Source organism: Tetrao urogallus, assembly GCF_951394365.1.
Source record: "Tetrao urogallus genome assembly, chromosome: 27".
NCBI lineage: Eukaryota > Metazoa > Chordata > Aves > Galliformes > Phasianidae > Tetrao > Tetrao urogallus.
Window position 1 is genome coordinate 1,146,770 of NC_136840.1, and position 27,665 is coordinate 1,174,434.

The window sequence follows — 27,665 nt, forward strand, 5'->3', positions numbered from 1 at the left end:
TCAGTTTGCTGCCAGTCATCTGGACATTATGTCTTTTATCTCTTAGAGATGCTGTGAAAAATAAATTGTTTCTGAAAAACTCAAAAATAGAGTGCTGAGAGCAATAAAAATCCCTGTGAGGAGCTTAATTGTGTCTTCGGGGAAGGTTTAGAGTAATATGCTGTAAATAAGGTGTAGGACCTCACACTGATCCACGGGGGAGGTGATAAAGTACTGAACAGCTCTTGGTTGAGAGAGGAGAGCTTACTTTGTTCATCGTGGTCTCTACATTTGGAGAGAGCACAGAAGAGGTGAAAGAAGGGTACAGTCATGGGAGATGGGATTGATTGGCATCAGTGCAATGCAGCGAATGTAAGGATGTACCAGACAATGTCAAAAAGATATTCTCTGTCAGTTTTGAGATCTTCACTTCTGAAATTGACTTTTTGGTGAGTACATAGTTTTCTCATAGGAGAAAACTGCTCCTGTCCCATGGAGTTATTGTGTTATCTTGAGTTATTTGCTACCAGAAATTCTGAATCCTGCCCCTTCCAAAGCATCAGGTGTAAAGGGGATCCATCACTTGGCAGCAGTAGCAGATCATAATCCTGTAAGTTTAGCAGGCACTAGAGGGAGATACAGTGCTTTTAAGGCTTGAAAACAAAGGATTTATTTTAAATGGCCTCATGGACTGCAAGAAACTACCACACTACTCTTGCCATTACCTGATAAAACTTCTTGATGTGCCTTGTAAGAATGTAATCCATCGAGAAATAAGAGATAATGACATAAACTGCACCATGTGGATAGCTGGCTGTCATATGTTGCAAATGGAGGATGCTAGCTTTTCTTTGGGAAGTGTTCTGCAGAGGAAAAAAAAAACACTGGAAGATCCAAAAGTTGCATCAGTCCTTATTAGGGCATTTTTCTCACCGAATGCTTTTTGCTGTGTAGTCGAACGTGACAAGGTTATCCTCCAGGATGACAAGCAGATTTTGACTAATGAAGGCTGTTTCCTGATTGATACAATTGTAAATAAGTGGGAATGCTTTAATGGTGATGTCTGCCAGTTGAAGTACCATACTGAATTTCTTCTTTGTTCTCTGTCTTTCAGGAGCTGTACAGAAAGATTATCAAAGCAATTGTAATGTTTATGGCTTCTCAATTCTCCAGAAATACATGGAGGTATAGACACGCAGTGCTATTACCTTGGGGAAACTAGTAGAGGTTGCTTCATGCAATGATAAGGACTTTTATTCATCAAGAGTAATTACCTCTATCTTCATAAGAAGTGAGAAGATGACAGTAAGAATTACTGTGTCACACAGAGAGGTGATGATGGCAGGAGCGTCACTGCCTCAGCTGGAATGAGAGCTCCAGAATTATTGTGGACATATCCCAAGGTTTCAGCTAGCAAGAACCCTGGTAGTTCTACCTGGCATTGCCATTCCATTGGAATCCCAGAAGCTGCTGTGCCATCTGTCCATATGCTGAATATCATCAGCCTGTTATAAGCATGAGTCAAAGTGGTAAGTGTACAACTTCATATTTGTGGGTTTTTTTTGGTTGTGGTTTTTTTTTTTTTTTTTGGTCTTTTTCTGTTCCTGTGTGAAAGTATGACAGCATAGATTTAAAGAGAGAAAACATTCTGTGTCGATACTGAAGCTGGTTGTGGGAGTTCTCCCAAAAGAAGGTTTGCATGGTGGCTGAAAGCATAAAATTGTAGCAGATCATCTCTGTGGCAGTTCATTGTAATGTTGTGCTGGTAAGAACGACACTGTGAGATGGAGGATAAAGTAAAGTTAAACCACTTTATGGCTGGCTGAGTAAAATTTCATTGAATGATAGGCATTTACTATGACTTGGTTGAAGCGTTATGGCCGTGTAGATTTATTTCTCCTGTGGGTCTCTGGGTTTTACTAAATTCAAACATACTCAAGGTTTTGGAGGCAACTGGACTGAACATATCAGCCTCTTGTGATGTCCTGTTAATTTCTGCTACTGTTGTTGCATGCGGCCCATTCTTTCTGCAAGTTGGAGTGTTGCTGTTGGAAGGCTTGTTGGTGGATTTCCAGTTATCTGCGTTCATGGATCAAACCTTTGGAGGGAATAGGAAGCAACAGTATCCTCGTAATGGCAGCAAGAGACAAACGGAGTGTTTGATCATGTATTGTAAGGTGTGATGATGCACACATACTAGGGCTGAAATGTATAATCTGAGTGTTCACACTTGTATGTTGTGACTTAAATTCCCTTAGAAACAAACAGCAATCTTTGCCTTTGTATGTACTTTGCAAACACAAAACGTCATTTCCAGAATTTCATCTAGATCCTACTTGTGAGGAACTCAAAAACCTAGAGCTTGCTGTAGTCTCTGACATTGTAGTAATTCTTTTGGTAATATTTCCCCCCCACTCAGCTGAGGAGGAGGGCAGATTTCAGGATGTTTAATGAAAAGAAAATGGCATTTCAGTCTTCAGTAATGTAACGCTGCATAGAGTTATCACTTATCAACTGAAAACAACCTGGTATCGAGCACACAGAATATAGAAACTGCAAATGGAAAATTCTTCTTGCTTCAACCCACTTCCTTTTGTTGCACCAGGAAGGGAAATATTTGTATGGAAGATACAGTTCTTACGGTGAGTGACAGATTACCATCTTTGCCCGTGCACGTGAATTCTTAATATATCTTCAGAAATATTCGGTTGAGCATGTGGGTGTCAAAATAAAGCAAAATAATACGTAGTTCTTCCAAACAGCTTTACTTTCAGGAGGCTTATTGGTGGTGTCAGTTGTTACATGATGAGATACACACTATGCAGTTTGTGCATCCACTCTTTTTGGAACTAAAAAAGAACTGGTATTCAATATTCAATGTGAGTTACAGTCATGATTGTCAGATCAAAGTAACATCCTGTCAGTTCTAATTTGCTGCTATTTTCCTGAAATTTTAAAGGGCAGAATCCTTCAGTGTTCCTATTCAGGTGTCAGATTTGCATTATAACAAATTCAGCCTGTTACCTTCTGACATCCTTATACGTACAGCCAAAAAATATACATTATTAAAAATTATGGAACATGCCCAAAAATATCATGGAAAGTGGCAAATAGAAATGATTGTAACTCCTAAAACTACTGAGCTGATTCCATTCTTTTCTTGGCTTTATTTTTATGTTTCTGTCAGAATACAAGATAAGTGAAAAACCAAACCTGAGGTTGACATCTCAGTTACTTTTAACTAGGTTTAAATTCCAAATGATTGAAGTCAATAGATGAAAATTATCCTCGTACCTGTCTGAATTTGTTTACTCAAATATCATTTTTCTAAATACACTGGTTGCTACATCATTGGTTGCTTTAAACTTGTGGGTCTCTGTTGGAAGTGATAGAGTTGGCATACTGACACTGGAGATGGGTCTTCCATGTTAAGAATTTGTATGTGTGCGTTGTTTTGCACATGTTGGTCCAAGCACGTTAGCAAGGCTAAGTACCTTATAGCTGAAAAGTGTGCGCAGAAGTTCTGAGCTGAAAAATATGAGCTATGAAGCTGGAAAGAAGTGGTTGTGTTTATGGTAGTTAAGGCTGTTTGAGATGTCACTGCTCCAGTCTTGCAAAGATACCATAATATGTAGACTTGAGAGCAGGAGCCACGTGTGGGTATGTTGTCTACATCAGTGCATGGTTAGGGAATTTTAAATTAAATAGATTTTTCAGCAATAGGTTAAACAAAGAGAACTGGCTTCTCATTAAGCTGTGTAAGTAGCACTTTCAGGTTGCTTCTGCTATCAGTGTGAAAGCTTCTCACTGTTCGGTGGTAATAAGCAGCAGGGGACGATAACAGCATAAGCTGCTCCAGGACTATTTTCAAGATGATGTCTAGAAGCAATCTCGATATAAGCACCCAAGTGCCATTGTGTTTCTGGGATTAATATGGGCATACATTCATCTGCTTACATTCCCTCCAATTTATTTCCCTGCAAGTTGCAAAACTACGGAACAAATGTTTCAAACAGAGAGAATTCTAAGATCCGAAAAGAATAACAACATAAGCAGAAGGCACTCACTGATGCCAGTAAATTCTTCATGGCTGTGACTTATTCATAAACATGAGCAGATAAGTATTCAAGGGGAAGAAAGGACTAATTTTTAAGTGATTGAGGCAAAATTTCTTAGCACAAAATACACACAGGGCTCCTAGGCAAATCTAGTGATAAGGGTAAAGTGCTGTTTGATAGAGAAGGAGCTGAGACAAATTTAATGGCAATGGAGCAATCCAATGCACACGGCCAACACGTGTTTTATTTTAACAGAGGCATTTAGGCTGATCTGCACATTTCCTAGGGTTAATAAAGGTGAGTCTCAGTGGCTCACAGGTCTTCTTTATAGCTCTCAGCTAGGTTTGTGCCTTGTACAAAGGACAAGAATACAGTGCTGGAAGCTAGCTTAAAGGGTTGTTCCCTCATCCTACAAGAGTCAGCGGGGGTAAAGCAGATGGCCATCAGGAAGTGAGAAGGAAGACTGCAGACAACAGTCTGTGATAATCAGTATTGGTTTTTGATTCTAACAGATGGGATTTGTCCAAGTGTGAGGCCTGATGCTGCTTTAGAGTGTGAACAGTAAATGGTGTAGAATGGCTTTATTAGAATCATTAAGATTGAAGAAGACTTCTATGATCACTAAGTCAAACCCCAGGCCATCCCACCATGCCTACTGATCAGTCTTTCAGTGCTGCGTTTCCAAGGTTCTTGAACACCTCCAGGGATGGAGACTCCTCCACCTCCCTGGACATTCTGTGCCAATGCATCACCACTCTTTCCAAGAAGAAATTTTTTCTTAATATACAACCTGAACCTTCCCTAGTGCAGCTGAAAGTCATTACCACTTGTCCTATCAAACCTGTATCAGAATGGTTCTCTTTTTGTTTGTTTGTTTTTTTTACCTCCTGTTCTGTCAACAGTGTCAGAAGAGCAAGTGTGCAGTGCACCAAGGAACCAGATCTCTGTATGAGAGATTAAAAATGAGCAAAACACAAACAAGTTTCCAATGGGGTGGTGTGTATGTCTGTGAGAAGAGTTTTGCAGTGTGAAGTAGCCAATGCATCAAAGACCATGCCTTTAAAATGTTCCGACAAAAGTGAAAGGAAGGATCTCTGTTTCCCATTTTTTATGGAGGGGAGTAGAGATTCATGCTGAGGAATAGACTTGTCTGTGCTTTTGTCTGATGTCTCTGGCAGAACTGTAAATTTGGGAAGCTGGTTTCAAGTCCCACTTGTGCGCAGTGCGTAAAACGAAGCTATTCTTCCTCTCGCCTAATCAGCTAGCCGTTATGGGGCTAGAGCAGGAAAAGACAGGTTGGAACAGGATGCCAAACCAATGCAAAGATTTGTTAGCAATTTCCTTTCTTACTTAACTGCATAAATAATCAAATGTGAACGCTGGAAAAGCTCAGATATTTCCCTTGGGATGTAGGCTTGCCTTGCATGTTTAAAATATTTATTTATTTGAGCTGTCAATGTTTCTAACTCTATCAAGGCTGAAACAACCACGGAACCCGCAGATGAAAGATGAGACCTGAAAAGGGAAAGAAAGCAGTGTGTTAGGTCCATTTAATTTAAATGCACTGTATTAAATCTAAAGCTCTGTCTCCACAGTGTCTGTGCAGTTTGGCTCCTTATTAGTATTACTAAGAAAGGGAAGATATTTTAGAGCAGGCATGGTTTAGATTAAGTTAATTTAAGTTAGTACAGCGGTTTAGAATACCAAGGCACTTTTGTACTGATCTCGTTGTACTCCAGTGCAAGAAGAGCAGTTGGGTGTGTGACAGCAGTACTCTGAAATGATAACTGAGCAATTCTGCTTCCATATTTCCTGAGAATATGGGAAGAGGTTTTGCCTGGTGGTGCAGAGAATAAAGAACAACGAAGGGCAACGCGGTTTGCCCTGAGACAGCAGTAAGTAGGTCAGCAAGGCACGGTCCTGCTCCTGATGCTTGTACTGTGTGTTTTGATGGAGCACCACTGAGCTATACAAGTGGGGATCTTAATTCTTGTCCATGTGAAAAGCTGCTGCAAGCCATCAAACCTGCCGGGTGCTTACACGTATCTAAACAGCTTTGAAAAACTCATCAGGGAAGAGAACCTTTTATTTATCTGCCAGATCCTCTCAAATAACAGAGGAAAGTGCAATTGTGTGAAGGATTTTCGAGTCGCCACTTCTGGTACAAAACACAACCGCTGCATTAAACCTGGTGGGAGAGGGTCCTTGTTAGAGCAGCCCTTTGTTAAAGGCTGGGATAAAAATAAAAACTGAGCTGGCCTTCATTTTGTTTCTTTGAGAGATTTTTCTTTATTTTTTGTTCTTGTTTGCGTGGGACCTTTCATTTACAGGTCAGCGACCCGTGGCTGGAATTTCTTGGTAGCACTTCAGTCAAAGCAGTAAGGCCTCATTTTGTGGTTTAATAAGATCTTAGAGCTCAATAGATTATTCATAATATCAAAGCTATTTAGAGCTAGAAGAGTATTTCTGCTCTAGCTCCATCCAGTTCACTAGGATTTTGCAGTTACACCTATACTGAATGTTTTCCTTAGACAGAAGAAACATGAAAACAAACGTGAAACTAGACATGTGAATCTTTTAGAGCTTTATGTATGAGATCACTGAGAGAACAATGGATTTAGGGATTACAGTCCTCCCACCCAGGAATCCTTGCAGCTGCTCTTTTAACTTCGTCTTGTAAGGCTAAGGGGAAGTTGCATGGCAGCTGGGTAACAACCTTACTCATATTTAGATGGGACTGGATGTGGAAGCAATGTCACAGGGCAGACTGTTTTTGCAGAAGTCATACTTCCATGTGGATTCTAAAATGGATGCCCAGAAAGCAAGAGCATTTGTTCTCTGTGTGCTTGCAATGCCTGTAGAAAAGCTCAGAGCTAAGCTGTTATTTCTTTGCTGCTTCTCTTTTCCATAGCCTGAGTTGCTCCAAAAGGAAGGAGACCATGTAGAAGATGAATCGTAATCGGTGAAACTTCCAGAGATAAATATTAGTGACAGTATCATTTTTACTTAGTTATTTTTTCAACGGTGAAAATATAGTTGATGTTAGATAATGATCTTTTGGTAATTGCCTATTACAGAGATGTTTTAAGTTAACGCACAATGAGTTTGGAGTTAGTTTTCAGAAGAGCTTGCTTTTCTTTCTCTGCTAGCATCTGAGTGATGCCCATTAAGGGTATCTATGGAACACTTAATGAAAAGAAAATTGTTGGATGGAACCATCCCATGTAATGAGATTATTTCAGCAGTTTACTCCTTATAATATGTTAGCATGAAAGATTAGAATTTTGGGCAGGTGTGAAAATCTGTTGAGTTTCCCTGCAGGTATAATCCATGCACCGGGGGAAATTTGCTTTAAGGGCATGTTTTTGTGACTGTATGAAGTGAAATCAAAATGATGCACATTCGTAAAAGATCATCTAAGTGTAAGTTATTTGTCAAGATAAATTAAAACTTATATTTATTCTGCTTGACATGAGCTATTAACTGGAATTTCTGGTCTAATCAGTTATTTGCATTCAGAGAAGAAAGCAATTGTGAGGTCAGGCTTCCTTTGGAGTCAGATTTGTTACAGTCTATAGTTTCTTCAGCCAGTAATTTACCCCAGACACCCTCTCCCCTTCTTCCCCAGGAGGCAGCCTTGCTGAGTGGCATCACCACATCTATTCTAGGGCAATTGTTTTTCTCCAATTAGTCTGAAATCAACCCCACTGCTCAGATTGTCCTGATAAGTGACTGCTCTTTGGGATTGTGTTCCCTGTCATTTTGTCTTCCTAAAACAAAAGATGGGTTAGTCTGAAAGGAAGACAGCTCTGACATCTCACAGGTCAGTGGAGTTTTCTTTGCTCTCCAGCCTGGTAAAACTGTCCCCACTGTTTACCCTGTTTTCTCCCACCATGTTCCCATATGCTTCAATCATAATGCTCAACTCTGTGGGTTTTGTTTTTTTTTTTTTAATTTGAATTAGTGTCTATTGATACCCTGTTGATCTTACACAAAAGCAGTGTGCCTATTTTGTCGAAAAGGGGACTGAGAGACTGCTGAGGGTTTGTGGCTCTAAGGACATGACACTTTGCATTTCTTTATACTCGTTAGACAAAAGAGGGCATAATTAGACTTCAGGCGGGCTTCTGTCATAAAGAAATCAGAGGGGAATTTCTTTATGTGTCGGGTTTGCAACAGTGTCTTCTATAGCTATAAAATACACTCAAGTATTTCCAAGACCTGGTTGGCATTGAGCTCGATGTGAGCTTTGTGTATCCACAGCTAGAGGCCTATCGTTTGAATGCTACATCCATTTGCTGTTTTTATTCCATTGTTGTGGGGTTTTTTTGTCCATTATCGCTGTAGCCATGTTTTGAAATCAGTACTCCCCTCCCATGGATCTGTTGCTTTGCTGTGTGTGTTTTGAGACCGCTCACGCTGCATATCAATGGGATTTAGGATGAAACAAGAGAAGTCCTGGGATTTTTGTAAACCAATCCCATCATCTGTCTTTTGTGAGCTTGGAAAGCTGTCAGTCTGCACAGAAAACATACTGGCAGGCCCAGCCACTGCCTTGCTGCTGAGAGGGTTTCTGCAAGGGCAGCTGAAGTCATGCAGTGAATCCTTAAACAAGCCAGGGAGGAAAACATTGGAGTCAAGGGAAGGTTCCTCCTAGGTTTTTGTGGTACTTCTCACTTTCTGGGAGCATGCAGTTGCAAAGGATAAAGTAGTGAAGGATATCAAAGCTGACTTTGCTAGAAATCTCAGTGGTATTTTCCCTAGGCTAATGCCCTCAGCACTCCTTTCAGATAGGCCACTGTCTCTACCATCTCACAGTCCTTGGTATTTTGAATTTATTTGGGTTTTAAATATTTTAGGGAGGGAGAACCAATTTTAAGGTCAACCACTGCAAGGGTGTTGTGAGGAAAAGAGATACATTGCTGTCAGAAGATGGATGGCAAACAATTCTGGATTGGACTGGTTGAAGGTAGTGAGCTTCTCCTGCGGCCACCATTTGAGTTTCTATGTATAGGATGTGAAGAATAATCAGCGTTTGTACTAACTGCTGGGGAACAGCTTTGTTACAAGGTGGTGCTTCTGAATAGCAAGATAACGGTTGCGTTGGTAGTGCTCCCTGGGATCAGCATGAACCTGCAGCAAGAGAAAGAAAAATGCTGCTTTCTGCTATGCACTGTGTTAATTAACTGTCTTCAAGGTAGGCCTGGGATATGTTCCTCTTGACAGGAGTCCAAGGCCTCACAAAAGCAGGGCTGAGAGTTTGAGGCATTGCTGGGAATCTGCAGGAGCTTTATTGTGTTAGTCTGCAAATCCACTTCCAAATGGTTTAACACTCTGAGGAACTAGACAATTTGTAAAACGGTCTTTTGAACTAATTGAAGTTAACTTGCCACAAATTCTAGTTGTAGACAGGTCTTAAAAGGCAGATGTATCATGGAGCTTTGTTTCTAGCCACACATAATGGCTACGGTGCTAATGATTTCATGGGTCTTGTCCATGGGAGACTTGTTTGGAGAAATCTGACTCAACCCTACATTATGAACACAAAGGGCATAGAAGGCAGGTGTCTTATTTTTGTTCTCTACCTGCTTTTTTTACCTCTGCTTTTTTTTATTAATTTTTCTTTGAAAGGGAATTTCTAGACAGAAAGAAATAAGACCCAAACCTACTGAACAAACAAGACATGAAAGCTTTACGTTTCACCTGGGCAAACAAATCGTGTTTCTGACAAAGTGTTATTGTTCAGAAGTCATATGAATATGGCCACTCATTTAAAGATTAAAATCTCAGTTGGTTACCAAGAAAAGTGAGCTGGAAAGCTCAGTCATTGAACACAGAGGAGGTTGTGCAGCAGTGGGAATTTTTTGAGCTTTTACTACTTCTATGTTGGAGGTTATAGAAGCTGGTTTGAGATGCCCAAAAACTTCTTTTGTCACTGTTTTGGCTGAGCTTGAGACATTTCACACAGCCCAGAATCTGGGCCAGCACATTCCAGCTACTTCAGTGTTGTCAGTTTATTCTATTACAGAAGCATTTCAATCCTTCAGCTGAGGTCAGGGCCGCAGGCTAAGCGAGGAGTTGCTAGCTCTTATTGTCATATGGCCTTGTTCCAAGTCTCATCATGGAATCGTGGTATCATTATGGTTGGAAAAGGCCTCTTCAATCTCCAAGTCCAACCCCAACCCATCCCACCATGCTCACTGACCATGTCCCTCTGTGCCACTTCTCCACAATCCTTGAACACCTCCGAGGACAATGATTCCACCACCACCTCCTTAAGCAGCCTTTGCCAATGCATCACCACTCTTTCAGAGAATAAATTTTTCCTAATATCAATCTGAACCAGCTTTGGCTCAGCTTAAGGCTATCACCTCTTATCTTGATAGGTAGCCTTGCACAAGGATCCCTGTTTTTACATATGCTTCTGTCCTGCATTGTTTGACAGGGGGTGCATCCTTAAAAGCTAAAATTTTAAATACAAATTAAGAAAAATAAAATTGATACAGGAGTGTGTTTTCACTTTATCTTTTATTTATACTTTCATGAGAACTATGACTGATGATAGCATAGGGGGCCAAACCTTTCTAGATGGCCTCGTAGATGTGGAGGGCAGAAGTGAGGGAGATGGACTCTCCTGGATGAGGGCCGACATTCTCCCCTCTGCATCCGAGTTCGCATTTTTCAGGTTATTGAGGTCTGCGTTGGTCAGAGGTTCAGCAGGGTTTTTCCCCTTCTGAGTTGCACACGTTCCTGTCTGTCAGATTTCTGACTTTGTTGTGTGTTTGTTCTGCCACGCTGCAGTGTGGAAGCACTGTTAGCAAGCAAGAGCTCAGGGAGCAAATCTTCCCCACACCTCTTTGTCTTTTTGTCTTCATACATTCACTTTTCTGACAAGTTTGTGACAGTCTTGCAAGAATTCAGAGAACAGTGTGTGGATGGCCATGCTGCTACTTGAGCAAGCGCCATGCATTGTTAATGTTCAAACATTTGACCTTCATTCCTAAGGCAAGGGAAAAAGAGATTAGGTAATGTATGTTACTTTGCTAATGTCAAAGAGGACCCTTGGAAGGCATAAACAAAGTATGTGCACAGAGACATTACATCAAATATGTTTTAAAAAATGCATTTCTTTAGTGTCTACATTAGATTATTTTCAATTTCTTTCTTCTGCTAAAGTACAGTGTGGGCCAAAACACTGATGTTAAATGGTGCAGCTCCAGTGAATGCACTGGAGCAACTGGCCTGTCTGACTCAATTACTGCAGATGATAAAGCAGTGAAATAAATTTGCGCAAGAAAAGTAAGGAAAGGGGAGAAGGAGAGGAGGACAGGGCTCTCATTACTGTCTTTGAAGTCTGTTCACTTGCAGCAGTGGCAATTCAGGCCACTTGAAATGGTCCTCCACGTTGTTTCTGTCCTGCTTATTGGAAGGTGTGTTTAAATACCTAGTGAGGTATCAGAATTGGTTGTTCTATCTGCCTTGTTGACATCATTTGTTTATCTTTAGTATCTGGGCAAGCAATCAGCTTGGAGATGTTTAAGGAAGTGGTCAGTGTGATAATTAGGGACTATGATTTATGGGCAATATTTGTGGTAGGTGGATGGTTGGACTGGATGATCTTAGAGGTCTTTTCCAAGCTTAATCATTCTATCTCACTCTTGTGCCATCTGAGATTTTCTTATAATAGTTTTCTTCCAGGAAGTTGTCAGGCATGGAAAGTTATTAACTTCTGAAAATTAATAACTTTCCAATCTCAGATCTCCAAGTTTTCTGAGTAATTTGAATTCTGGCCCTGTATCCTTTATGTTTATCAGGGATCATAGATGATTGATGAATTGCAAACACTGAGTAATGTATGTTCTCTGGGACTCATTAAAACTTAGGACCAAGGTCCTCCTTTTATTTACCTCTTTCTGAAATTGACGTTGCCCTAAATAAAATCTTCTGGCAGGGTTTCCTCCAACTTTGAGCATTCTGTCACCTCAAATGAATAGAAGTTACAATTGTTCTATTATTTTCCATCTAGCAAAAATTAGGTCTGTGTCTTAAATATAAGTTCACATTTGATGTGTCGCTTTTTTCTCCTTTTCTCCATTTCTGATGCCATGCCTGTCACATGTTAGCATTGCCAGGCTGTATGAGTACTTATAGCAGCTTGCAATCCATCCACATTTTTCAGAGGCCTGTCACACTTTGAGCTCATCAGTATTCGTGTAGGTGTAATCGCACCTGCAAAATTTGAATTACCATGTTGATAAGTCTGTGACAGAAATGGACTGTGACTGAACCTGGTACAAAATTGATAAGCCCTTGCGGGGAAGAATTGGATAAAAGAGAGCCACCTGCTAATGCACACTTGTTTTGAACTGGGCAGATATAAAACATGTCTCCTTGACATCCCCATTCCTGAAACATCATTCAGACATCATTTGCATCAAAAAATGGAAGGAGCCCTTCAACCCCTGGGTGTCTGGCGATGCACTAAATTGCTGAGACTCTACCTGCTGGCATCTGGCCTCTGCAATGAGGTTTTGGAATTCCTTAGGGGCTGCAGAGTACAGGCAGGGACCTCATTGGTTACGTGTGAAGGTAGCATGGTTTTTCTCTTAGGAAGCACAAACAGATTTTCCTTTTTGAATTACCAGTTTAACAAGGTAAAGAGTGTCAGCAATCCTAAGCAACGCTCAACCTCACCGATAAACTGGAATAGGATTTTTTCATGAGATCATTGAAATGCATGCATGCTAAAAGCCTAACAGCTGTAACTTTGTTAGAATCACAACATCAAAAAAAAAAAAAAAAAAAAAAGACAGCTTCTGACCCAAACTACTTGCCTGATTACCTAAAATATACGCAGCTCTGACTTCACTCTTTGCAACAGCGATTAATTTTCATTGCTATGTAAGCTTAAAGCTGATAAAGTGAAGATCAGTACCAATTCTGAAGTTGCTGTTTTTAAGGCACTGTTGTCTTCCAGCTCGCAATGAGGGCTGCGAATCTCGTGTTCCCGTTGCATCACAAAAATAAAGAACGGTTCACAAAGAGCCCACATGTATTATTGCTAACTGTATCTTTTGTGTTTAGTGAAAGGGTCCTGTCTTCTGTCAGAAGGCTTAATGAAATGTTAATTTTCACTGCTAATCAACTTGAAACATAATGGCAGCAGCTCGCTAATAAATAAGTGAACTTTGTGTTTGCCCTGTGCTGCTCTGGAAGATGTCCAGGTTCTTCCTTGTGTAATTCATCTCTCTTGCAGAATAGAGGAAAGTAGCAGCTCAGAAGAACGGATGTAAATCCATCATGTTTCAAACGGTGTGCAGCCAATTAAATATTCAAGTCTCATTTTAGCCTTAGAAATATGTTATATCATTGCAGGTTTCCTTCTAACTAGCTCTGCAAGGGTTGTCAACCCCCAAATCTTCCAGGATCTTTGAACAGGCGAGTGCAAAGTCTGTGTTTAGAGGAATCTGTAACAACTCTAAGTTTGTATAAAACCCTTGCCATGTAGTGAACAAAAAATATTTGTTTAAAGGTTGTGCGTTTCAATCTAACCCAGGCAAGTTACCTTAATACTTGCTTTCAGGGTCTGCTGAAAACACTGAGTTAGAGTCAGTGTTACCTGGGGAGAAAAAGGTGGGAAAAGGGGAGAGAATTGCTGGGTCTCTTTGTTTTCTTTCCTCTGTAACTTCAGCTGCTGTATTGCTTTGGGTTGCTGAAGAAGCTTATAAATGTTTTCTTGCCTAAAGAATCTGTAACAACTCCTGACAAAAGATTTTCTGTATGCTCAGATATCAAACAGGCAGCATCAGCAAGCTGATTTTTAATCCTTTATGAACTGTGGAGCTCAGGTTTCCTAAAAGGACTCCAATTGGGTGCTGCTGGCTGTTGGTACCGCATGGATCTCTCACTGCACGCAGCATCTTGCAGCCCCCTGCTGCATGGCCGTGGGCAGGCTTCAATTATATGCTGGCTAGCCTCCAAGAAAATGCAAAGTAACCCTGTATTGGATGAATGCTTATTGCTCAGCAGAGCTGCATGTCGTTTTTTGCATGTGTTCCCCACTCCTGTGGGAACTTACAGAGGTGTGACACAGTGGTGCATCAGTGACAAATAAGCAATAGCAGGCAGGTAGGCTGAGATTTATATGTGATGCCAGGCAAAAACACTAGCATCAGGTGATGTACATCACATAAAATAACAGTTCATAGGAGGAGAAGGCCAGATATGTGCTGGAAGTGCAATTACACAAAAAGCCTATAAGCATTACCAATATATTAGTTAATTATCTCAGGCATCGCTAAATGGCAGTCTGCTGCCATTGGTCTTATCAGCCAATTATTCTCTGTTCTAACGATGCGTTCCTTTCAACACATGTTTTATTGATTACTCTTACAGCTGCTTAAAATCTAAATTTGTAAGTGGAATTTTCAACAAGCACATCTGGGTTGCTCTATTGAGTCAGATTTTGGGATCTCTGGTGGAAGACTGAAATGCATCCCCTTGCAGCCCTTAAAATGCACTGCACGTGCAATTTTTCAAAGCAGATCTTTCTGAACAGCATGCGCACCTTTAAGTTGCAAACTTCTGCTATGTTTTCCTTAGCCCCACTGATTTTGGAGCTGTGTGAAAGCATGACAATCTCACCCGGGGCTTCTTTGTTTTTTTTTCTTGTTTGTTGTCCTTTGAGTGAACGCTGAGATTTCTGTCCTTCTGATAGCTGAAAGAAGCTTGCAAATACAGTTGCTCGGAGTAGATTGCACTTAAGGACTTCTTCGTAGTTGAGAACTTTGAATGTGTTTTCCAGAGGCTTTGAAAATTCCTCCATGTAGTCTTGAGGAGTCTCACTTTGAAGTACTTTGAAGCCTGCATGTGAGAGCTGAGTTCGGTCGAGTCCTATTTTTGCAGGATGGTGGAATTTAAGACAGTTTTTATAGTTCAGGCATATCCTCTACTCTCTTTCTCTACACATCAAGTTTTGAACCAAGCGTTTCTGTTTGTTTCAAAAGAAATAATTATTTTGAATACTTTTTTTTTTTTTTTTTTGTGATCCTGTAATAAGTCATCACACTGAAACAGAATGCCCAGAAAGGCAGGTAAGATTTATTGAGTCCTGACCTGCATGTATTCATCTCTGTCAACCAAGCATGTAGAGATGAAATAAAATCAGGAAGGTGACAATTGAGGATACTGAGTAACTGAAGTAGGTGAATTGAAGGCAAGGAATAAGGAACTGTGAACAAAAACTTGAGTTTTTAAATAGAAAAGAGGCTTGAAAGGAAAATTGAAGCCCCAGAGATAGAGATTGATTGACACCACATTATTTTAACAGACTGTACCAAAAATTATAAGAAGTTGAGGAATTGAATTGATGACCTGTAAAATAAACTTGGACTAGGAATATTACGGTGATGAGACTGCTGTAGGCCTGAGGATGTGGCAAGCTGAGCTGATTCTTAATTTTTCTTCCTGTCTTCTTTCAGCCCACGGCAGGGACTGGGGCTGGGAGGCTTTGAGGTCCCTTCCAAGCCAACCATTCTACAGTTCTATATTCTGTCACCTTTAAGACCTCTTCCAACCCAAACATGCTGTGATTCCATCATTTTCTGATTTTTAAGGTCCCTTCCAACATAACCATTCTACAGTTCTATGGTCTTTAAGGTCCTTTTCAACACAACAGTTCTACAGGTCTATGGTCTTTACGGTCTCTTCCAACCCAAAGCATACTGTGTTTCTATAGCTCTATGATAATTAGCACATAAATATGAATCTATTATCCATGGGAGAATATAACTCTGTTCTTCAGTGTTAGGAAAGCTTTTTTGTTCAAACACAACAGAAACGTATCTGCCAGACATCTGCCTCACAGCGCATTCCCTGTCTGTTTCTTGGAGGCTGATCTCTTTTTTGGCAACATCTTTGGCCTGATCTTCAACTACTGTTCTAACTCTGATTTAGAAAGAGGGAGTAGGAAGCAAACACAATTTCAAGGCAACTTTGTGCTTCCCATGATTCAGGGCCATGGAGTTTTTTGATGAATTCAGAGTAATTTTGGCCTCTAAAGACCAATGATGTGCACTCCATCCTTTGCAGTTGGTTCCTCAAAGAGTCCTTGATTTTGCTCCTCACTTCACCTCGGATGTGGGAGTGGAACCAAGAGCCAAGTCCTTACATTAGCTGCAGAGGTAAGAGCACTGCAAAAAATAAATTATTAGGGCCTATTTTTCTACCATTTTAAGGCTGAGTGTTACAAGGAGACCTCGGTATAAATGAAAAACAACCTCATTATCTGTTATCATTCTCATCATCTTCATACTAAGTCCCCATCTAATTTTCCCTGGGTTCAAATAATTGGACAAACAAGAATTTGCCCTCTTGATGTGTGCTTTGAGCTTTTGTCTTGTCCTCGCTTTCCTCTCTCCGGCTGCTTCAGGCTGCATCAGTCATTTCATTTCAAGGTTTGGAGTGCAGTCGAGTGCTTGGCGGGGAAAATTGAGGCTTTGTCTCTTTCAGTTCTTTGTGGCTTCTTCTCACTCTTGCCTTGACTCGCTGTATGTCTCTGTGCATGTCATAGAGTCTGTTTGTGGTAATGCTCCTGTGACCAGAAAAAGTAGACCAGTGATTCTGCCCCAGAAAGCAATTTAAGATTAATTAATACTTGAGGGCCACACTGTTTCAATGAAGTTAACAGTAAGGTGTGTTAATTTTAGTAAGTAACTGTCCTACATTTGCTTCTGATTAAAGCACCAACTTTGTATGAAATGAAAGAAGGAATCCAGAGCTAAACTGATGACTAAACAGCCTTCCATGTTCCTCGGGTTCCTTTTATAGTTAGCATTAAATGCTGATTGATAGAGGCCCAGAAAAATATAATGGAAATCAGAAATATTTTCTTCCATCTCACCTAAAAATACCTCTGCTGGGGGGAGAGTTTTCTATGGAATGGTTACGTGTGTTCAGCACAGCAATAATAGTTCAGGAAAAACAGCACTGGGATGAAATGGGTGTCAGAGTTTTGTGTTGAAAGCAGTATTTATTAACAGTTTTTTCCCTTTCATGTCTACTTGAAGTTGTTTGGTGGTTTGTTTTTGTTTGTTTTTTTTTTAATCAGAACGCATTTAAAAATCAAAAGTGAATGTTTTTCCCTTTACATGCTGCTTTTATTAAAAAGTTCTCTGTCCCTGCTAGATAGACTTCACACTGCCTAATTTGCTTCTAGGAAAGGCTTTGGGTTTTTTCAGTCATTGCACCCTTACCTCCGTGCCTCCAAAGGAATATGGGTGGTGTGCGCCCATCCCAGTGACCAAGGGTGACCCCAGCACCACGGGTTTAACAGCTTTGGATTGCAAAATTACGTTGGCAATAGGTTGTCAAAGATCAGACTGTGAAACTTCCCGCTGTGACATCTGTGGCCATATTTTCAGATTCCTCAGTTCTTATTCAGTTGAATTCAATTTTTATTCATTTTTTTCATTTGACCATTGTAAAACCTAATGGAGAACTGACTTTTTAGATTGTTTTATTTCAACTGCACAAGACAATCTATTTCTGATAGTCTTGTTTCTTCTGAATAACCTGCTTGTTTGCTCTGACCCAGTTCTCTTGCTATAGGAAGTTAGGGTTGAAGAGGAAAAGTTGCCTTCTCTTTCCTTTGGCACTTACAGCCATTTCAGTGCAAGATTTTCTCACTGGCCATAAATCAGGATGTGAACCTCCTATAAAGATTACTTTAAAAACAATCTGAAATATGACATATTTATGAGATCATGACCGTACTACTCTGATATGAGAAGGAGTTGGCTTCCTTCATTTTTTTCCTTGGTAAATGAGAGTAGGCGCTGTTTTCAGTAATGTATACTTCATGATGTATGGAATAAAGCAGGCCAGTAATTTAGTTAAGATGATTTATACGAGCCATACATATAACTATTTTCTCCCTTCATCTTATGGTGGGGTGCCAGGAAGGCCGTAAACAAATCATTGACCTTTCTGTGAGCATGCAGCCACTGACCTGAGGGCTGCTAGATTTGATTGATCCTGTATTTGCTGGCAGCTTTGAGAGGAGGGTGACAGCTGTGCTGCTCCCACTATCTCTGTGTACATGGGGGCTGTTTATATTTTGTTCATTCTGCTGTGTAGCTCTGCTCACTGGGTGAGACCTGCTGGTCCTCTGAAAATGAATGCTTGGTTTTTAATAAGGGCAAGTCAACTGCCAATTGAGAGAAAAGGGTTATTGCCTAAAAGAGATGCTGTCTCATTAACAATATTTTTCATTTCACATGTGGCCTCGAAGCACTTTGCAAAAGAGCAAGAATATTATAATTGCCAGATTACATAAAGTAACTTGTCTGCAGCCACCCAGCTTATCACATCCTACAGCGAGTGTGGCATTCTGCCTGCAAAAACAGGGACTTGGTCATTCATTATGGCAACAGGGCATCCACGTGCAGTGCACTGCAGGATGCCTGGACTACAGCCATCAATGTTAGCTTGAGTGACCCTAAAATTAACAGATGAGAGGTGAAAAGCATTGTTTTCAGAGGGAATGACATCTGGAGCGCAACTGAAACTTAGTGCGAATTTCAGAGAAGCACAGAATCGCTGAGGTTGGAGAAGACTTCTAAGATCCCAAGTCCAATTCCAACCCATCCCACCCTGCCCACTGACCGTGTCCCTCAATGTCACATCTCCGTGGTCCTGGAACACGTCCAGGGACAGTGACTCCGCTCCTCCCCGGACAGCCTGTGCCAATGCTGACCATTCTTTCTGGCATTCAGGAAGTTCTGAAAGTCTTTCTGTTACGATCCTCTAGATCCAGAAAGTGGAAGCGTGCAGATCTTCAAAATTGTGTGTGATTCTGAGCTGTTTTGAAAATCTCACCTTTTGTGCCATAGTGAAGCGATGGTAAAGGTTAAGTACGTGAAAATCTGACCTGAAAAGTGCAAGCTAAGTTTTCACTTAACTTTTAATTGCAGTGTTTCCTGGTGGTGGCGGTTGGTCTTGTTTGTTTGTCTGGTTTTTCCCTAGAGGGACTGGCTTTGGCTTCTGTCGTGCATCAAGAAGTATGCTCTAGTGAGAGCAATAAGGGCAAATGCAGTGTTGAAATCAGAAAGGCAAAGGTGCTGGAGAAGTTTCTGCATTGAAATCAGTGGAAGAAAATGTAGTCCTGTCAAGATAATTAGTATGATGAGTAAAAGTGACCTTTATAGCTGGAAACATAATTGCTTTGTCATGGCCCATTATTTGACCTTCTATAAAGCATCCTTCAATACTGCTAATGAGTACTTCTATGCATGCATGTTGACAGCTGGGATGTTGTTGGGAAACAAGTGGCAGCAAGAAATGAAGCAAAATATTAAGTACACAGTATGCTTATTACTTATAAAAGAGCTCTATTAGTACACTTCCTCCATGGTGTGGTAATTGAGAGCCTTAGGTGACGTGTTCCCCCGTCTCACTTGTGGAGCTTAAGGTAGCATCCCAAAGATGCTACCAAGATCCTTCTGAAATGGAGAGGGAGAGAAACTAAAACCTTAACCTCCATGTTTTGTGAATTTAAAGAAATTCAGTTAGTCTTGGCTGCATCCTTCTGCCTGAAGGATTGGCATTTTGTGATCTTATTTTTTTCTTGCTTGCAAGTTAATGGTTTCTTCATGGACTTTGAGTGACGCTGTAATTTATTTCAAGACATGAATTTTGATGCCATCTGTTGCAAATTCATGAAAGAAAGCTCTCATCTGAATTTTTTCCTCGGCAGCTTCTTATTCAGAGATACTCTTTTGTTAAGGCCAGAAATCATTTGATAATCAACTTTTATACCCTGTGAAGCATGGGATAGAAAGCTGTCCTTTCCTAACACCTGCATTACACATGCTTAATGCCTCTGAGAGCCTTTGGATCACTTTCAGAAAGATAGAGAGCCTTGATTTATGGTCTCCAAGTTACACAGAATTTGCCATTTTCCTAACTACGTTTTTTAGTAACTGATTGCCTTCAGAAACCGTATCTTTTGGCTAAATTTTGGTAGCACCATCTTGCAGACATTGGCTTGTTCTCCTCAATTTCAACTTGTGGTGGGTAGGACTAAGGGAGCCTTTGTAAAATCCTCGGAGATGCCACAGCCTCAGAAGCAGCATCTACCTGAATGCCTTTTCATCTATAAGAACCTCATGAGGTTCCCCTGGGCCCACTGCTCAGCCCATCCAGGTCTTTCTGTTGGCATCCAGTCCCTCAGGCACACTGACCGCACCACACAGCTTGGTGTCATCCACAAAATGCTGAGGGTGCCCTCGATCCCAATGTTAATGCCACTGATGAATGACAAGACCATTAAGTAGGTTGCTGATGGTTAAAGACCATTTGTCCCAGCACTGGCTGCTGGGGGACACCACTCACCACTGATCTCCATTTGGATGTCGAGCCATTGACCACCACTCTCTGGGTATGATCTCACAGTTTCTCATCTATTGACAAGTCCACTCATCAAATCCATATCTTTCCTCTTTGGAGATGTTATGGGGGACTATGTCAAAGGCCTTACTGAATTCCAGATAGATGACATCAGTGGTTCGTTCCTTGTCTACTGAGGCAGGTATGCCATCATGAAAAATGATGAGACTGATCAGGCAGGGCCTGCCCTTGGTGGAGCCATGCTGTTATCCCACATGCCTTAGCGCAGCTCTAGGCCAATGTGCTCCATGATCTTCCCCAGCACAGAGGTGAGGCTGACATGTTAGCAGTTCCCAGGGCTGTTCTTTCTACTCTTCTTAAAAATGGGTGTGACATTGTCTTTTTTTCAGTCACTGGAGAGTTCAGCTGACCACCATGACTTTTCAGATATCATCAGGAGTGGCTTGGCAGCTACATCAGCCAGTTCCATCAGGACTCTGGCATGCATCTCACCAGGACCCATAGACTTTATGGATGTAATGGTGTGCTCAGACTTCCTATACACACATCTTGCAATGATGGAAAGCGTGATGTCAACAATCTTTACTAATTCCAAATTTTGGTGCCAAAAATGTGGCATCAGAAACAGCCCTTTCTGTCTCCCATTTTTGGGTACAACAATGCTAGGTGGCTTATATGCCACAAAGAAGATGACATTGTCAGTATAGCTAGTTGCCAAATATTGTGTGCCCTGCAGTGCATTCGTATTTAATGGCTGTTGGGCCTGTCTTGCCAGTATAGTTATAGCTGTTGCATGTTTCAGCCTTCTGTTCTGAAAACCTGCTAAATTGTCAGCAATTGTCTTCTGTCTTGAATATGTATTACAAGCACCACTGTCTCTGTGTGGTCACTTGAAGGGCCAGAGAAGAGGAAATTACAGCAGTAATTAGGATATGTCGAACAGAGGGTGCTGAAGTTCCTGCCCATCTGTTGCAAGGTTATCTTGGGTTTATCTGAGCAGTTTTCATCACTCTGACTCTTTTGTTTCACTTAATGAGTTGATGACCGTGCTGCTGTTGGAAAGATCTGTGGAGCCTTTGTTGAGTACCTTTGAAGCCACTGTTCTCATTATAGAAGTTTACAGGACAAAAAATTTCATGCAAGACATGAAACAGAAATTCATCAGATGTGGCTTTGATTCCCGGCTCTGCTTCAAGGGTCAGTGACTGTGTCACTGAGTTCCTCTCTGTTAATAAAACCCCTGGGAGATGCAAAGGAATGGTTCTGTAACCCACCTTGCTGGGGATCACTAGCAGACTGCAATTGCTTTAGGTCATCCCACCTGCAGAAAATCTGAACATCAAAACAGTGTTTGTAGTAATCCAGCTATTGATGACTTATTTCCTACATTGCATCTGCCTCTTGCTTTACAAACTCTTCATTGATTCCTTTTACGGACTTCGCATACCAGACTCGTTTATGACCTCCTTGTTGACTGCATGCCCGAAGGGAAAGACACTCCTTTTCCTTCAAAGTGTCTCCTGGTGCTCAATCCTAAATGACATGTCTGGATAGGATCATCATGTGAATGCTTTAAAGCAAATAATAGCCCTCAAGATGTGTTTTTCTACCCGTGTTCATTTATAGCAGGCCTGTTCTGCCTGAAAAAGGCAAAGCTACGGGTGTTGAAAACCTCTCTCCATTCTTTTTAGCATCAGGTGGCCTGGAAAAATCATTAATTTTTTAGTGGTCCCTGGGATTGTGTGGGCGGTGTGCTGGGAATTTCAGTTTTCTCGCACTGCATTGGAAGTGAAAGCTGGCATTTAAAATGTATTCTAACAGATTCAACAGTTTTCCCTGTGCAACCAAACATACTAATTATCAAGTCTATTTCCAGAAAAGTGGTTTTTAATGGCATTTTATAGGGGTAGAAAATTATTTTGATTTCATTTTTGTGGAGGATGCCCAAAGACAGGTTGCTGAAGGCTTGAATATTCAGTGTAATGAGGCCCTGGGGGATAAATTGCAGCAGTCTGAGCACCCCCACTATGAACTGGAAAATGCATAGGATGTGTCTGTCAAAAGAGAAGCCAATTCTGATAGATTTGGGGTGTTGTGGCTCCTCTGCTGACAGAGCAGCAGCAGCAGCACAGGGTCTGCACTCATCACACAGATAGAAGTTAGAAAAAAATCAGGTGAACTCATTCCTCCTGCTCAGTGATCTCTGCCATTCTTTATTCTTTCTAGCATTCAGGCTGCTGTCGATCACAGCACTGATGCTATTTTACTAACAAAGTTCTGTTGAAACATGTCTCAGCTGAGAGTGAAAGGGACTGGATCCTCTGCTGTCACTCAAGTATTTAATTTTATCCAACTCTTACATCAGTGTTTCCTTACTTAGAATAGAAACTTATAGGAATGCTTGTTTTTAATGTTGGTGGGGCTTTTTGTTGGTTTTTGTTTGCATTGTCTGAATTTGCATTTGGGGGTTGCAATTTGCATTTGGGGGTTGCAATTTGCATTTGGGGGATGATGACTTTTCAAGGCAAAGGAAGATTGCTTGGTGTGTCTTTTGAGAGCCAGCAGTTGTGTCTAGAGTGGAATAGCACGGGCCAACAGCAGCGTTTGGGCTGGTGTCCTTGGACAGAAGGGCTCTCCTTGGGCTCAGTTCAGTCCGAAGACTGAATTGAAAATCTCTGTTCTGTATTCGTGCAGCAGTTACTGCCATGGTTATCACTGAACATCACGCACCCTTAGACCAAAAAGTGTGTTTGGAAACAAGGAGCCTCCCTTGTTCCTGGAACTCTCAACCCCCAGCAGGTGTCAGATGAGACTCTACTACTGCAATAATAATGTTAGTAATTGCTTGTTTTCTTGCACAGCTTTCTAGCGACTTGAAATTCTTACCATGCTTCTTCCTTTTATCTTTATATGCCTTTCCATTTTGGGTTAACACTTTCCTGGATTTCTTAGCTATGCTGCAGAGTCCCCATTACCCAAATAAGTTGTGAGTCACAGGGGAGAGCAGAAGGCAGCGCAGCCCAGAACTTCACCAAGTCAGCTAAAGGAAATGCTATACATGAGGGGAAAAAAGAAACCCACTACAATGTCATGTAGGGCATGAGAAGCTCACTGCACCAAGAGGGGGAGAAATACTGAGTCAGAATGGAGGCTGGGTGAGGTAGAGTTACAAGTCTCTCTGTAGTTATTTCAGTTCTGTTCATGTCATTAACAAGCAGTGAGCTTGAATTTGAATGTTGCAATTCCTAATGATTTCTGTCCTTACGATAGCAACAAAGAATATCTCTGCAACTGCACAGAATAAATCTACTGTCATTGGAGGAGCCGTGAATGAGCTGCTCCGGGATTAGCAGAAGGGCACAAACATTAAAAAAGAAATAAAAGCCACAACATTTCTTTGGATCCCCACTCATGTTCTTGCAAACTCAGGTGCTAAACATGTTTTCATGTCAGTGTTTGGCCTTTGCACCTCTGGCCCTTGATTCCTGCAGTGGCTCTGCATTGCTGATGCATGACATCAGCAGCACCTGAGGATTATAGGGTGAGCAGATCAGATATGGAGAAGGTGCTACTTTGTAGAACAAAATTCCCTGCTTTAAATATATAAAAAAAAAAAAAAAAAAAAAAAAAAAAAAGTTTTTTAAGGAGCATCTCTGGTTTTTTTTAGTTGTTTTTTTTTTTTTCTAATGGCAGCTGCAGTTTTTGAGTTTCTCTCTAACATCAACAAAATGTGCCCTGCTAATTGTAACAGGTTTTCCTTTGTCACTGCAGTCCCACCTCTGAAAGCAGAACAGGCTTTTATTCTTCAGGGATATCACAAAGATCAGGTTGAGAGGGAAGGGGTGGCAATATCCCTTAGAACAAAGGTATTAAGGAGTTCCATTTATTAAGTTAATCAAAATACTGCTAAAAGGAAAATTGATCGCAGTCTATCCCCAGAAGGAGAAGTGATGTGATAATAAAGGGCTGAGAGATAATGGAATAACAATTTCAAATAGCTGGAAGTTGCCTAGGAAAAAAAAAAAAAAATCCTACAAGTGAGAAAGCATTTGGAGGAACAGCTGCAGTTCTGCTTTACCCGTCACCTGAAGGATGCAGCAAAAAGCCATGCCCAGATTGTACGATGTTGTGGTTGGAAAGCAGCTGGGGCTAACAACTAGAGCAAAAGGAACCAAGAGGTCTGAGCACTGCTGATGTCAAGCCCTGCCTGCAGGGCAGTGCTTATTGTCACATCCCGGATCACTGGCTGCGTGCGTGCTCCCAGGCTGTTTGTGATGGGGTACCAGGGGGATTCTGTTGCCTTTGCCCCCTAGGTTCTCAGGGTGCCTGGTTAACATGCTCCATGAATTCCCACTGCTGCTCAGTTCTGCTGCGTACGGTGCCACTGTGACCCACTTTCTTTCCCAAGATAAAAGCTGCCCACAAAGCATCATAGTTTTCTTTCTCTTCTCCACCCCCACGCATTCTCCTTTCAAAACGCTTTTATTCCTCTCAATGAATTCTTGGGCGTGATGCTTGCCATAAGTTACTGATCTGCTTAAAAAAAATAAAAAGATGTTTAAAAGCCTTCGGTTGAGATTTCAGAAGAAGGCAACGAGGAAAGAGAAACCATAAAGCAAACGCTAATGGGCGCAGCCAGGCAAACACAGGTCTCTCTGCTGGTTCTGGAACATTAACTAATGCACAGATAGAGGCATGCTGCTGCTGTTTTCTTTTTTAAAGCTGCTGTTCTCCTTAGTTTCACTTGGGAACTGGCCAGAAAAGGAAACCCATGCTACCAGTCGATGAGTGGCAAATGGAAATCCAGGAGCTCTACTGGAGAACTTGCTTGAACTTTCAACATCTGTCTCCCTCCCTGGTGTGTTATTGATCCTTTGGATGCAGGGTTGAGAGCACTGTCCCTACCTCCCCTTCCCCTACTAGCAGAGCCCAACACAAAATGCAGCACCGTCTCCGCAAGCTGCTGTGCCTACACAGAGATATTAGCTCCAGTCCCAGAAGCAGCATCATTATGGTACTTTGCCTGGGCTAATTATCTTCTTAACGTGGGTAATTAGGCTGGTTGCCACACTCTGCTGACTCAGCGACGCGGTGCCTGCCTGTGTATCGTGCTGAGCACTAACCATGCTGCACAGCTTCATTGCAGGGTGAAGCCCAACTCCTTTGGGCTTGCATCAGATTGCTGAACTAGGTCACCAGGCAGGAGATTCCATCTGGAGAACCACTGCCATGGAGGAAGCTTGTGCAAGCATGTTGTCCTGTTTGGATCATCCCTGAGATTGGGACAGCATGGCTTGACCTCCTGTGTACTGAGTTGTTGATGTTTACAGCACTAATTGCAGGTGACTGGCTGTGTGGTTGAAGCAACAGATTCTGAACATCTGGCTCCACTTCTGGTGCCTACTGTGGAATTGTAGCCTTGATAAGTATATTAAAATCTCTTTATCTCATCCTCTATTTTACTTTGGAGAGAAATAGCTCTTCTCTTCCTTGGTTGTCTGCATTGTCTCTCTCTCTCCCTCTCTCTCTTTATATATAGATATATGTATTTAATATGGTGCTGGAGACTGGGATTTCCCCATTCTCATTTCATTTTATTTTTCTGAGAACAGTCCAAAGTTAGCGAAAGTTTGCAGTTCGGGTTTTGCTTGGCTTGGTGTCAAAAACCATACACTGATTTTACATGAGGAGATTCTAGTTAGGCGGGAGGTGATAAAGCAAATTGGAGTTTGGCAAGGATTCTGGGGCTGTTAAATGCCATCCGAGCTCTTAATGATCACAGGAGCTCAGGCGGCCAGTTTTGCGCCCCATCCAAAATGAAATGGCAGTAGGGGTTGTGTGTGCAGATTGGAGGACATCTGGTACAAACTATTGGGATGTATTTCTCTCAAGAGTCAATGAAAAGCATGTTGCTCCCGAAATGCACAAACACATGCGTTTCAGTCCCGATCCTTCTGCACAAGTGGGTGTCTTCAGTTCTTCCTGAAGAGTTTCCTCCCAACTTGCAGTTGGCAGCCAGTGTCCAGTTGACTTTTATAGCATGTCTGGGAGACAGCTGGTAGCTGCGCCTTCTGATCTGTTCGTCTGCTTCCTTTCTCAGCTGAAAGGCACTTCACTGGCTACATCAGACCTTGCCCATGGTAAGAGATGCTTGTGTTCTGTAGGCATAAACCAATTCTACACCTGCTTTAATAAGAGCTCAGTCTTACCAGCCTTTCGCTGCATGAGTTGGGCAATGACAAAGCATTAATCCCAGCCAGAGGAAGGAGACATGTGGCACCATTAGCTGGTAAGAGACCGTTTTCTGAATGTTCCATTTGGGATGTAATCTGTGCGTGCCACACACAGACTTTTCATGGCTGGTGTGACTGTTTCACCATGGAAATAGTACCAGTATTCCAGCTAGCTTCCTCCTGCCTTTTTCCCTGTCTTACAGTGGAAAGAGCTCTGTTGGACTTCACAGAGCATCGCCAGGGGAGTAAAAAAACAAAGTGGAATGACTCTTGAACCACGGGGACTATGCAAGTGTAGCTGAACGTATCTCACAAACTTGCATCTAAAGAAAACAGTCCTTCATATTTCAGTATCTTGCCACGAACAGCCGATCCCATGGGGGATTTTACAGCAATATCCTGTTCTAAACCTGCTGGCAGAAAGTCACCTCTTTGATAGCTCAATTAGTCGATGAGTTTGTTTATGTGGAACGCTCATGAAAGTGTAAATTGAAGTCGACCTAGTTTAACTTGACCAAAGTTAAACTATATTGAACTTCTGCTTAGACCACCTAATTCAGAATTAAGTAGTATTAATTGGCTTCTGTTGTTGTTCTGATTTTCAAGTATTTTGGACCAGGTTGTGGATGCAATACTGTGTGTGCTCACGTAGACACACACACACTGCTGCCCTTCAGCTGGGCTCAAAATTGTGCTCTTGCTCTGGAGTTAGAATGCAAAGGTAATCTTCCCTAAAATCTACACGCTGCAGATAACTGCGTATGGAAAACTGCTTCTTTGGGTTCTCAGTTCTGCTTAGGAGCAGTTGGTGCTAAAGGAAAATTGGAATTTGTTTTTATGAAGCAGATCCTAGATTTTATAGAGTTTGATCAAGCTCTTTCCCTCTTTTGCCTTCCTGAATCTCCCCACTAGAGGGAAACTAGCGATAGGGTAAGAGGGAATGGTCTCCAGTTGCGTCAGGGAAGGTTCAGATTGGATATGAGGAAGA